This window comes from Choloepus didactylus, chromosome 14, assembly GCF_015220235.1.
Source record: "Choloepus didactylus isolate mChoDid1 chromosome 14, mChoDid1.pri, whole genome shotgun sequence".
NCBI lineage: Eukaryota > Metazoa > Chordata > Mammalia > Pilosa > Megalonychidae > Choloepus > Choloepus didactylus.
The window spans coordinates 62,169,809-62,182,921 of NC_051320.1; positions in this window are offsets into that span (position 1 = coordinate 62,169,809).

The window sequence follows — 13,113 nt, forward strand, 5'->3', positions numbered from 1 at the left end:
GTTAATAATACAATTTTAAAAATGGGTTATAATAAATTGCAACAAGTGTACCATACCAATGCAATATGTTAATTCCAGTAGTACATGAGAATCTTGTATTTATGCCTGATTGTTCTATAAACTCACAACTTCCTTAATAAAAGTAAATAAATAAATAAATCTATGTTGGCACCCAATTCTCTTATGCTTTACGTATGTATTCTGCAGTGTTTCAACTTACTTTATTCTAAAACTCTTATAAATATCCCATTTATTTAGTAAAGATATTTAATCTTCCAACTTTCCCCATTTTTTCATTCCATGTCTCAGAAAATGGCATCAAAGGTTTCCAGTTGCCCAAGTTACACATCCCCAAATCATCTGAAGCTCTACTCTCTTTCCAACATGCCCTCCTTCCCCATCACATACAATTGGACTGGTTGTACAGTTCTGTGTATCCTTGACTTCTGGGATTACAGTTCATAGACTTATTGAAAATCTGATAAAATCTCATTCCCAAAACACACTTATACAATAAAGTGCACACAATTTCAAGGAGTCCATAGATATCCTGGAACCCATCCTTAGACCCCAATTTCAGAAGCCCTGCTCTGCTCTCATTAATCTGTCCCAGTTCCATCCTTACTACATGTTCATTCTTATCTCTCAGCTTAGTTTTAGGATAGTCTAACAATGGATTCTTAGTTCTGTCTCCAATCTATCCATTCACTAGATACCAGAACAAACTTTCTAAAATAGAAATCTGAGTGTGCCAATACCTGTCAATTGTGCTCCTGAGCCAGCTCATTCTGGCTGAGAAGAGCCGATTATGCACATCTCTATCCAGCTCTACATTCAGTGTTATCAGGTGAGTAGCTTAAAATCAGTCATAATGGGCATCTTTACATCAAGAACATTGGCAAATTCTTCAAATAAGGGCCCATCCTTCCTTCCTTCCTTCATTCCCTCCTTCCTTCCTTCCTTTCTTTTTTTTCCAGAGAACCAGTTTACCAGCTCACCACTACTGTATTTTCAAGTGTTGGTGTTTCCAAAGTCCAGACTCCTTAACACAGCCTTTATAATCTGTTCTTAAATATCCTTTCTAGCTTCTTATCCTATTATTCTCTCTGGCTTATACACCATAATCTCCAGCCACAGAAAGCTGTTCCCAGTTCCCTGAATATATTAAATGGTTCCCACATTTGCAACCCAGCTTGTGCCAGTCCCAATACCAAGAATATGCTCTTCTCAAGAGCCAAAAACAGGTTCTAAAAGCCTCTCCTTTGTTCAAAGTGTATCTAATATTACCCTTTCTGTCAAGTCTCCCCTAATACTCCAACTCAAAGTCAATCCCTACTCAGTGCCCCAGTACCAGTCTTTTATGCTCACATGGCATTTTGTGATTATTTAATAAACTCTTTTTGAATGCCCTCTAGGTAATGGTGATATGGTTCTCTCTGTTCTGAATATATTATAAGGTCCTTCTGGGCAAAGGTTACTTTATCTTTTTTATTTCCCCAGACTGACCAACCATTCTAAGTATAGAATCTTATCCATTGAAGACATGATATGCAATAAAATTTTGTTGAATTTAATAAAAACCTGTTATGGTTCCAGTACAATCTAATGCTTCAATTGGTTTTTAAGGGTCCAATGTAGTGAAACTAGAATGAGTGCTATATGTGTGCTACATCTAATATACAGCAAATTTGATAAAGGATATTAGGATATCAACTATTAACAAAGTAAGAAGTAATATATACAGTATGACATCTTTGTCTTTGAGGCACATAGAGGAGTATATCTAGGCAATTAATTTCTTGTTTGGAAGGCTAATCTGTAACCTGCATTTCTAGCACTACTTGATCGTGTGCTGTGAACTCCAACTGAGGGCAATTATTGGGAAAATTACTTTTAGGAGCAGGTTTGAGAATATATGAATTTGCCTAGCTTTGGTGGATATTAACCAAGGTAGATGTCACCTCTTTCCTATTACTCATTCCTTGCAGGAAGAATGAATATTTCTATTCCTAAATTCCCAAAGAGGAAAGTAAAGCAAAAGAAGACTGGGTGGTTTGTTCACATTTAGCATTAAATGTGAATAGCATATGCACTGACACAAAGCAACCAGACAGCATTTTAATTGCTCATCTAACCTCCAGAAACAGTCACCATCTGTTGAATTCTGAAGATTAAAAGATATAAAAGCCGACAGAAAAACAGAAAACACATAATATACCGTACAGATTTTTCACAAATCTTGGAAAAAATCTACAGTAAAATGTAATTTATCTATGAATAAGAGAACAATACCACCATTTAAAAGAAAGTGCCAAGAAGTATTCAGATGGGGACAGAACACTAAATTAGTGGCTTTTACCTTTGAAAGACAGTCTATCCTTATCCCACAGTGAAAGTCTTGATTATCTGTGATCAACATAGTTTTCTTCTGCTGAAAAAAAAAAATTAAACCTTGTCAGTGTAAAACCTGTATTTTTATCACTTAAATTAGTTGAAATCAAATTAGCAAAGGCTAGATGACATTCGACCATTTTCACAGAGCCAAGCTATTCATCTCTGGAAATGTCAAAGTTCTACCATAGGTCAGTTGTAATTTAATATATATTTTTAGAATCTCATTTTGCAAGTAAAAATTGTCAATGCTAAAACTGAATTTCAGTCCCCATGTATTCCTAGGTGCGTGACATAGTTCTCAAAGTGTTTAAAAGCCTGCTAGTAAAGCAGATATTAATGTATTAACCTTACCTCAAATCTCATTTCTGCCCCCATTCCAGATGAATCCCTGCCTTAACTATAATCACACTCAATAAATATTTGTTAATGGTAATAACAGTAGCTAATATTCTTTGCAGCCATCTAAAAACTTTTCATTATTACTCTCTCTAATCTTCACAACAGTCCTATAAAGCCAATGTCATCATCAGACCCATTCTACATTTGAGGAAACCAAGGCATCAAAACTTTCCCAATGTGCTTGACAACACAGCTAGTGAGTGCTAAGACCAGGATTTCAACCAGGCAGTCTTGTGCCAATGCCCACACACTTAACCACTATTTTAATGATAATGGAAAAAAAGTCATAATACTTTTGTTTTAATTTGTCACTTTATTAATCACTTGAATGTGGGAATTTGACAGCCAATAACATTCTCTCTTGCTTTTTTTAAATACATTTTTTATTGTGAAATTTAACATATATACAAAACAGTGATAACTTTCAAGTATAACTTAACAAGTAGTTGGAGAGCAAATTTCAAAGAACATTATCGGTTACAGTTCCACAATTTCAGTTACAATAATATAATGTTATAATAGTATATAAAATATATGTTATTGATTAAAAATCCACTTGTAGTAGGAACTTTTAGACAAAGCATAGTATGAGTTTTGTTTTGTTTTGTTTTTGGTCAGCAGTAGAGAGGCAGCATTCACAATGTTGTTGAATACATCAGATACATTGATTTTTCAGCTAATAAATATGAAATGCCTACTATGTATCAGACACCATGCCAAGTGCTGGGAATCCAAACATTAATTAGGGAAGACATTGTCTCCCAGAATTTGAAAGTCAGAGGAGGCAGGTTCATAAAGAGCTATGTGGCATAGTGCACAGAGCAAGACTGCACAAAGCACCAGGAAGGGACACAGGGTACCACGCCATGCAGGCAGGAGAGACCAGGAAAGAGAACTGTGGTGGTTCGAAACTGTATGTACCCCAGAAAAACATGTTCTTAGATCTATTCCATTCCTGTAGGTGTAAACCTGTTGTAAATATGACCTTTGGATAAGACTATTTCAGTTAAGTTGTGGCTCACCTCATTCAGGACGGGTCTTAATCCTCTTATTGGAGTCCTTTATAAACAGAATGAATACAGAGAGAGAGAGAAGAGAAAGCCACAGGAACAAGAAGCTGAAATCAACAAAACCGAAAAAAAAAGAAGGGAGAGGCAAGCAGACAGCACCAGGTGCCCTGCCATGTAGCTGAGGAGCCAAGGATCGCTGGCAGCCAGTCTGTGGGAAGAAAGCATCGCTTTGATGATGCCTTGATTTGGACATTTTCATGGCTTCAAAACTGTAAGCTTGTAAGCTAATAAATACCCATTGCTTAAGCTGAAACCATTTCATGGTATCTGCTTTCAACAATCTAGGGAACTAAAACAGGAACTAGGAGTAGGAGATCATGCTTGGATTCTATGTTACACAGGATAATCTCCCCCTACAGATGTCCATGTCCAATCCCCTGTTGAAAGACAAATCTGAGTTAAGTTTGCAGACCAGAGCATTTTATTTTGGACACTAAAGTTTTGCTGCAGCAAAGAAGCCAAATTACTTGTAAGAACAGAAGTAACTTCAGCATTCAAGGGATGACAAATTATTTTTATAGAGTTAAAAAGGAAGTAACGTCTCCTATTGATTGGACAAAGGTTTTCGATCCTACAGGGGTGGGTTCAGGGCAGGTGGGTTTTATTTTGTATTGGGTTAAATATAATGAACTAGGGCTTGACTGACTATCAGGGTCAGTTGCCTTGGTAGGGATTTCATATTTCAAAAGAGAAAGAGGAAACTCAAGAGAATATTCAAACATGAAATAAGGCATACTATTTCTCCTTTCCTCCCCTCCCCTCCTCTCCCCTCCCCTCCCCTCTCCTCCCCTTCTCTCCTCTTTTCTTTTCTTTTCTTTTCCTTTTTTTTTTTTTTGTCTCTGATGTGTCCCCAAGGCTTTATCACTCTGCAAACTATGAGTGTGATACTTTACATGGCAAAAATAACTTTATAGATGTGATTTCGTCGAGGATCTTGACAGAGGAGTAGTTATCCTGGATTACCAGGTGGAGCCAATGTAATTCTGAGGGTCCTCATTAGGGAAAGAGGAAGCTAGGAAAGAAAGAAGGAGATGGGAAGATGGAAGCAGGTTTTGGAGTAATGTCATTGCTGGCTTTGAAGATGAAAGAGGACCACAAACCAAGGGATGCAGGCAGTCTTCACAAGTGAACACATTGATTTTAGCTCTGTAGGACCTGTTTTGGACTCCTGACTTCCAAAATTGTAAAATAATAAACATGTGTTATTTTAAGCCATTATGTTTGTGGTAATTTGTTACAGAAGCAATAGGAAACTAATACAGATGCCTTCAGGCTTCAGGTTTTATATTAAATGTCAACTCTGTAGACCAACCCTGGCTACTCATACAAAGAATGTTTCTCCTCTTACTCTCTCTCATATCATCTGAGATTTTTGTTTTTAATTCAGATAACTTAGTGCCTTTTTAAGTATATAATGTATAATTACTGTTTTATTTGTTGAACACCTCTCCCTGATTGAGATGTAAACTTTATAAGAGCAAGAACTGGGAACCATATCTATTTACACTTCGCCTAACACACTACATGATACATATAAAACAAATATTTGTTGTACGAGGAAAAAAATAAATGAGCTGAATGTTGAAATATATCAGACTTTAGGTAAAGATCTAGAGCTGGGCCCCTTTTGGAAATAGAAAGTAATTCAATGTGTCTGGAGTGAGGGGAGTGAAAAGGATAGAGGGGGGATGACAAGGCAAAGGGTCAGTTAGAGATAGGTTGTGCTAAGTAGCTTGGACTTTACAACTATTCTGCAAACAAAAGGGTGCCATTCCAAGATTTTTTTAAGTTAGAGATTAAAGTTATCAGATCTGTTTTATAAAAAAATCACTTTGACAATATGGTGGAGAATGATTGGAAAGGATCAATACTACAAGCTGGAAAACAGTTAATATGATTTTTGCATGAATCCAAAAAAGAAATGAGAATCTGAACAAAAGGTGATGAAGAGATAGAGAGAAGATAATTAATTTACATGACAAAAAGGAAGTCACTCTTTTCTTTTAAAAGGCATACTGTTGGAGAAAATAAAGAACACGTTAGTTTAACCGAAAGATTTTATTAGTCTTCCAGTTATATTTTTAGCTCAAAAATTTAGATTTCTAGTAAGACATATGGTCTTCAGAATTCCAAGGACATTTTAACATAGATCAGCATCTCACAAACTATAATTAGTCAAAAACCAAGGTCATGATTTTTTGCCGTAGACTTATCATCTGCATTACTGTATATATATTTTTCTTTAAAACAACATTAAATCAATAATTTGAAAAAATCAGCACTATCCTAAGCAACATCATTAAAATCACAATTTAAAGTACTGGTTGTATATTTCTAATACACATTAAAATAAATGTTGTTTGTTTACTGCCTAAAATCATCTCGCCACTTACGAACCACACTTTGGAGAACAAGTAATATGGAGGCTAATCTGTATGAATATGAGGCTAATCTGTATGAATATGCCTCTTTAGAAATGGGACAAAATGATTTCTCAAAAGAGAATGAAAACAAGAAAAGAGTTAAAAAAAAAAGAAAAAAAAAAGCTTTGGTACTAATCCTACCTCCACTATTGATTTGCTGTTCAAACTTAAGTAAGTCAACTCTCTGAGTCTGTTTATCTGATAAATGACAGCAGTAGCCAAGTTATCTAAAGGGTCTTTTATTTCACCTCTAATATAGTATGACTGTGACAACTTTCCAAACTTTGCTCTAAATTCCCCCAAAGGAAATTGCTTTTGATTACCAGAAAAGTGATAAAAAGTAGAATTTTTTTTTTTTTTAGTCATTAGACTGCTGGCCAGTCCAAAAGTGGATGCTTTCTCTAGACAATGTAAGTCTTTTACTTTCTAAGTTAAGGACAAAATGTTATTATTCACATAGATTTCAGAATTATAATTTATTAAACTCTTACTGTTGTCAGTGTGTCTGTCATTGCTTCTGAACTTTTTCCATTGAAGCTTTCAGGACATTCTGAACTTAAACATAAATGAAATGTTGGATTCGCTAGCTTTTTCCAGAATTTCAGCTAATTGAACTATAAATGAGAAATGGCTTTGGAACATTGAGTTCAATGAAAATATGAATATACATTTGGTAATTTAAATCCTGTTACATATTTAAAGGCTTAAGAAAAAAGAGTCAAATAACTTTTAATCTGAATGCAGATGAAGAAATTTTTAAAATAAGGGAAAAAATCAAGTTGGCTAATTCAGTCATTTCAATGAACTTCAGAAATATTCTATAGCAAAACACCTTTTATGCTCTTATTTATTTAAAAATCTCTGATTAATAGAGTAACGTGTGGTCACTAAAGAAAACTTGGAAACTACAAAAATTATGAAAAGGGAAAATCATACATGATGTCACCAAACATATAATAATGATTACTATTTGGTGTATTTCTAACTGGATTCATGCACATTTTCTGAGTCATACAAACATACATATACACATACTTTTAAAAACATAGCTAGGATCACAATATATACTGTATAAACTTGGCCTCTAATATTTTATCTTCATTTTTCTTCTCATTACATTTTCTTTGCTAACATAATTTTAATGTTTGCAAATGCAAATACATATCAAAAGGATTTACCAAAATGTATCATTTTCCAACTTTAGATTGTTTCCAATTTTCTCCATTTTAATAACACTGTAACATAATATGCTTGTAATTTTTTCCACTGATCATTGATTATCTCAAATCTTTCCTCTTTCCAACATCACTGCCATCATCCTAGATCAGTTCACCATTGAATGGTCAAGTCTCTTTTTTTAAAAGTTTTATTTGCACACTATACAATCCACCCAAAGTGTGCAATTAATGGCTCTCAGTGTAATCACAGAGTTGTGCATTCATTACCACAATCAATTTGAGAAGATTGTCACTGCTCCAGAAAGAAAAATCCCATACCCATTATACCCCTTGTTCTAGTCTGCTAATGCTGCCGGAATGCAAAACAACAGAGCTGGATTGGCTTTTATAAAAGGGGGTTTATTTGGTTACACAGTTACAGTCTTAAGGCCATAAAGTGTCCAAGCAATTGGGTACCTTCACTGGAGGATGGCCAATGGTGTCTGGAAAACCTGTTAGCTGGGAAGGCATGTGGCTGGCATCTGCTCCAAAGTTCTGGTTTCAAAATGGCTTTCTCCCAGGACATTCCTCTCTAGGCTGCAGTTCCTCAAAAATGTCACTCTTCATTGCAGTTGGGGTATTTGTCCTCTCTGAGCTTCTCCGGAGCGAGTCTGTTTTCAATGGCCGTCAAAATGCCTCCCATCTGCAGCTCCTGTGCTTTCTTCAAAGTGTCCCTCTTGGCTGTAGCAAGCTCGCTCCTTCTGTCTGATCTTATATAGTGCTCCAGTAATTTAATTCAGACCCACCCTGAATGGGTGGGGTAACACCTCTGTGCCGGTTTGAATGTATTGTGTCCCCAAAATACCATTATCTTTGTGGTCTTGTGGGACAGACGTTTTTGGTGCTGGTTGGATTTGCTTGGAATGTGCCCCACCCAGCTGTGGGAGATGATTCTGATGAGATGTTCCCATGGAGGTGTGGCCCCGCCCATTCAGGGTGGGCCTTGATCGGTGGAGCTATATAAATGAGCTGACTCAAAGAGAGGAAACTGAGTGCAGCTGGGAGTGATGTTTTGAAGAGGAGCAAGCTTGCTAGAGAGGAACGTCCTGGGAGAAAGCCGTTTGGAGGCCAGAGCTTTGGAGCAGACGTCGGCTGCCTTCCCAGCTAACAGAGGTTTTCCGGACGCCATTGGCCATCCTCCGGTGAAGGTACCTGATTGCTGAGGTGTTACCTTGGACGCTTTGTGGCCTTAAGACTGTAACTGTGTAGCGAAATAAACCCCCATTTTATAAAAGCCTATCCATCTCTGGTGTTTTGCATTCTGCAGCATTAGCAAACTAGGACAACCTCCATGGAAATTATCCAGAGTCATCACCCACTGTTGGGTGGGGCGCATCTCCATGGAAACACTCAAAGAATTACAATATAATTAACACTGATAGGTCTGCCCACACAAGATTACATCAAAGATAATGGTGCTTGGCGGACATAATACATTCAAACTGGCACACCCTACTATTACTGTCATTTAGCATTTGTATAGTACCTACAATTGATGAAAGAATATTACTATCTTACCATTAACAATAGTCCATAGTTTGCATTACTTGTATGTTTTCCCATATACCACCTTATTATTAACATTTTGTAATAGTGACGTATATTTTTTTTAATTCATGTAAGAGCATTCTTACATTGGTATAAATAACCACAGTCATCATCCACAACAGGGTTCACTTTGTTACACAGCCTCATATTTTATTCTCTAGCTTTCCTTCCAGGAAATACACAGTCCTAAACTTCCCTTTTTAACCATAATCACACCCATAATTCAGTGCTGTTAATTATACTCACAGAAATGTGCTACATCACCTCTATCCATTTCCAAACATTTACAATCAGCCTTATTAAAAATTATGTACAAATTAAGTATATCTTCCCACTCCCTACCCTTATTTTATATCCTGATAACATATACTCTACATTTTGACTCCAAGAGTTTGCTCATTATAATTAGTTCATAGTAGTGAGGCCATACAGTATTTGTCCTTTTGTGTCTGGCTTATTTCACTGAACATAATGTTCTCAAGGTTCATCCATGTTGTCACATGCATCAGGACTTCATTCCTTCTTACAGCTGAATAATATTCCATCGTATGGATATACTACATTTTGTTTATTCATTCATTGGTTGATGGACACTTGGATTGTTTCCATCTTTTGACAGTTGTAAATAATGCTGCTATGAATATCGGTGTTCAAATGTCTGTTCGAATCCCTGCTTTCAGTTCTTCTGAATTTATATCTATAGCAGGATTGCTGAATCATATGGCAATTCTATACCTCACTTCCTTAGGAACTGCCAAACTGTCTTCTACAGAGGCTGCACCCTTCTACATTCCCACCAACAATGAAGACGTTCCTATTTCTCCACATCCTCTCGAACACTTATAGTTTTCAGTTTTTTTAATAGAGACCATTCTTGTGGTTATGAAAAGATATCTCATTGTGGTTTTAACTTGCCTTGACCTAATAATCTAACAGCTGGTGATGTTGAGCATCTTTTCATGTGCTTTTTTAGCCATTTGCATTTCTTCTTTGGAAAAGTGTCTATTTAAGTCTTTGCCCATTTTTAAATTGGGCTGTTTGTCTTTTTATTTTTGATTGTAGGATTTCTTTATATATCCTGGATATTAAACCATTTTTTTCCAATATTTCCAAATATTGTCCAAATGTTTTCTCTCATTGAGTAAGCTGCATTTTCAAGTTCGTGACAAAGTCCTTTGAAGCACAGAAGTATTTAATTTTGAATAGGTCCCATTTGTTGATTTCATCTTTCGTTGCTTATGCATTCGGTATAAAGTCTATGGTACCCCCAGAACCACAGGATCTTGAAGATGCTTCCCTACAACCGAGTCTCTCTTTAAGGCCTCTATGCCAAACATTCTGCATTCACTTTTGCCCATGCAATCCATTTCTTTACCAAATTGTCAGAGTGCTTCCTTCTAAAACATTAATATGCTGGTTTTCTCTACCTTAAAATCTGTCACAGGTTGCTCATTGCTCTTGAGATAAAGACCAAGGTTCTTAACATGCTGAAAACTCTATGCTCTGTGTATCCCTCTGACCTTATTTGAGCTAGGGTGCTTTCCCTCACCAAGTTTATATTGTTTTAGAATTCTTACACTTCCTCCTTAGTGCCAATTCAAACTCTTTCCTGACATGCAACCTTCTCATGTGCCATGCTGTCTGTCTAAAATAGTCTTTCCCTCCCTCTTTACAAAACTCATCTTTCACATCTTATTTTAAATGTAATTTTATCAGGGAAAATACTGCAGAACCCTTCTTATAGATCTTCCCAGCTCTCTGGAACACTTCAGAGTATTTACCACAAAAGTTAATTTTTGTAGATGTGAAGATATTTTTCCATTAAAACATTTTTGTTCTTATCTTACATACTTTCCTGTACCTTCCTGTTCTCATTCTATAATACCATAGGAAAGTTCTCTCAATCAACTGGTATTTAGTGTTTAACGACCACATAATGCACATAATATTTCATGGTACACCTGAATCCTAATTTCTTCAATCATTCACCTCTTTTGAGCATTAATTTTGTTGTTAATTTTAGTTACTATAAACAATGCTGAAATAAAATTCCTCATAGCTGTATTTTTATTTGCTGATGTTTTTATTTCCAGGGGCTCATTTCTAAGGATTTGAATGCCTCTTTTAAGAATACATGTATTTTACATTGTAATAAATGAGGTCAGAGTGAGTGCATAAAGCTATAAAAGCTTTATTTCTACAAGTAGTATATGAGAATTCCATTTTCCCCATGTACCCACCATTAATAGGTGTTTTAGATACTTTTTTCCAGTCCGATGAGAGTAAAGTGATATGCATGACTATTTTGATTTGCATTTCCTTTACTATTAAAGAAGTGAGAATCTTTTTATGAACTTGTTGGCTATCTGGATTTATTCTCTGTGTATTGCCTAGTCATATATATTGCATATTTTCATTTAAGTTGTTTTTCTTTTTCCTGCCAATTTGTAAAAGATGTTTGTTATATTATAGATAACTGTGTGCCATTTGCATTTTAATAATTTTTTGCCAAATCACACTTAGTTGTAATGACATTATTTGTGATATTTTGTGTATATTTTATGTAGTCAAAGATGTTTATCTCTCTTACATGTCTTCTGTTTTCCCTGTCTTGGTTAAGAAAGCATCCTCTGTATCTTGGTTTTACATGTAGTTTTTAATGTTCTTGGAAGTTTTTTAAATAGTTTTACATTTTCTTTTGTATTTAATATTAATCCATCTATAAAGTGTTGGTATATTTTAAGATGATTTTCATTTCTTTTAGGATGAATGGCTAGTTGAGACAGCATAACTTAATAACTAGTCCTTTTTTTACTGAATGAACAATCACTTTTGGCATGTGATAAATTCTAATATATAATAGGTCTATTTCTGGATTTTCTATTTTGTGTCACTATTTGTCTATTTATATGTCAATATTATGTTGATACGATTACTAAGATTATTTTTTAGAGCTCTCACTCCTTCTAATGCATATATTCTGGCTATATTTTGACATTTAATCTACCATGTACATTTTAGGTTATTTTATACAATTTTCTCTACTTAAATATAAACTTACTGGAATTCTAAAGGGAACTGTACAACATTTATATATTAATTTCTGAGGAACTGATGTTTTATAATATTGAGTCTTACCATTTAAAAACATTGCAGGTCCCCCAAAATCTTTTGCCCTGATGAATAAATGGTAGCTTAGCTGGGTTTGGGTTTTTATGTTGTAGTTATTTTCTCTTGTTAATCTGCAGGAGCTATTTCACTGCCTTTTAATTCAGTTGGGATTGAAATATCGAACATCGATCTGATTTTCTTTTCTTCTGTTGACTACTTGTTCTTTCTGCATGGATGCTTACAAACTTAGGAATTTTGCCAAATTTGCCTAGGTGCATGTATTTTCTTATCAATCCTGTCTAGAGCTTGCTGAGCTCTTTCAATTGGCAACTCAGGTCTTTCTTCAGCTCAAAGTTCTTCTATTATTTGTTTAATTATTCCCTCTCTTACATCTGTACCTTTCTCCTCCTGCGAGCCCTATTTTTTACTTTTTAATTCTCCTGGATCTATCCTCCAACTCTTCATTTTAAATTTTATGTATTAAATCTGTTTATAGTTCCCTCTGTGCTTTGGGATGTTTCTTAAACTTGATTGCACAGGCTAACAATTTGGGTCTCAGCAGAAAACATACTTCTAGCTACTGAATTGGATCATCACTTTTAAACCAAATTTCATAGTAGTGAAATTATGCTTGAGCTCCAAAAAGTGCTCTCATTTTTCTCTTCAATTCATTTTTGTCTCCTCTAGAACAGCTTTTTCACTTGAGATGATTCTCTTTGTTCTGTTTGATCTTCTTTTTCTGGTTTTTGATCCCCTTAGGTGGGTGGTTGTTTTCCTTTATCCAGTCATTAGAGCTTTGCCAACATTAAAGTTCCGTAGGAGGCAGCGTAGGTGCTGAAAAGTAAGGTGGTCTCACTCTTGGGTGTTGAGAGGCAAACAGCTTGGACTTAGTAAGAGGCAAATAGCTTGGATTTAGGTTATGGGACCAGGGGTTTGAGGAGAGAGCTGTGT